We start from the raw sequence: 1,512 nt of genomic DNA, 5'->3' as shown, positions 1-1,512 counted from the left end.
AAAAAAAAAAAAAAACATTAAAAAGACCAGGTTTGGATAGAGACTGGTGAAATCTCTAAGACTATGGTCCCCAGTCACCCTTTAGGCCTGGAATTGGACTCACTCCCATACTTGCCTAACTTTCAGCCAAACAAAAGACAGGCATATGAGCTGAACCAGTATACCAGGGACATGCATTCCTTAGAACAATCAACCACAGGAGAGCAAAGGGCATTTTTGTACATGAAAAAAGCTAGGGAGGGAGGTAACAAGGACACAGGGAAACGGTAACCACAGGGAGGAAGGAGGAAATCAGTATCAAAAAACAAAATGGTATGAACTGTTGAATGTAAAATTATTCTGCTTTGTAAAATTTCATTCAAATCACAATAAAATGTTTTAGAAAAGTAGATAAATTAAAATGGAATTCTATAAAACATTTAAATAAACTATTGGAAATATTTTTGCTTCCCCCCCAAGAAAAACTGTTCTTCATTTTAAGTTGATTTCCTTAATAAGGGCTGACTTGATTACTTAGTTCAGACCTTGGAACACAATCGTATGCTTAATTTTTTGACTATTCTGGAACATAGTCCTAGATTTCAAGAAATAAACAGTCAAGGAAGGTTTTTCAATGAATTCTTTAAAAGGAAAGTGGTAGGCAAAAACAGAAACAAAAAATAAATAAATAAAATCTAAAGTATGTGAATTAATAAGCAGAAAAGATCATTTTGACATCAGCGAAGTTTATAAAATATGTTCTTTCTTTCTTTCTTTTTTAATCTGTGATCAGACTCCCAATACTAAAGCGAGTTTCTAAAACTAAACTGTTTTCTTCTCTTAAATGAGTTTAGAAGAAATGCCTTTTACTCAGTTTTGCTGTTGATAGTGAAACGAGGCCAGAAGGCACAAAAATAGAGAGAAATTGAGTTGAAATACTGGATAACACATCTTACATATTCTTACCATCTGGTATCCTGGACATGCTGCATTTTAACCAAAGGAGAGACAATTGTAGGGGTTAAATAGGTTGCATCTGTCTAATTATTCTGCAAAGGCTAAAGAGAAAATCAGCTTCAAGAAATCAGCAAGCACTGAGGAAAAAAATGGATCCATTTTCATTAACATACAGATTTGACCCAAAAGTACAGGTGATCATTTTATTTTGCTTACTTTTTTTAACTCCAAGATCCCACCTTGCTTGCTATACATAAACTGTCTCTTACAATTCCAGCTTGATGATACTTTGTTCACAAATACAACCCTTGTGTGGACCTACGTCAAAACGGAATGTGTATGGACTGTTGCACAGAAAACCAATTTGCTTAAAAATAAATTGAAAAAGAAAAATAAATTGTGGTTCCTCTGTGGAATCCATTAGTAATAAATACAATATTCTGATCTTCCTGCTTTAGTCTTACATTTTTTATGCAACACCTGACAGACCATCCACAATATCCACAGACCCCTTTGGGTAAAAATTAATATATGTAGTAAGATTAATAGCAGTAAAATCCAGAAAGTAAGCTACCT

The 1,512-nt window shown here is 33.7% G+C and overlaps 1 protein-coding gene across 1 annotated transcript in view; it reads right to left on the bottom strand.

Moving 5' to 3' along the window:
- LOC103212728 (cilia- and flagella-associated protein 47) overlaps positions 1-1,512 on the bottom strand; it is a gene marked incomplete at its 5' end in the record, with an annotated part of 285,428 nt that overhangs the window by 117,292 nt on the left and 166,624 nt on the right. The gene's annotated exons all lie outside the window — the stretch shown is intronic.

Source organism: Orycteropus afer, unplaced genomic scaffold, assembly GCF_000298275.1.
Source record: "Orycteropus afer afer isolate SDZICR_OR568_19922 unplaced genomic scaffold, OryAfe1.0 scaffold01079, whole genome shotgun sequence".
NCBI classification, from domain to species: domain Eukaryota; kingdom Metazoa; phylum Chordata; class Mammalia; order Tubulidentata; family Orycteropodidae; genus Orycteropus; species Orycteropus afer.
The sequence above is the reverse complement of the archived record's forward strand: the minus strand, read 5'-3'. Positions and strand labels throughout refer to the sequence as shown.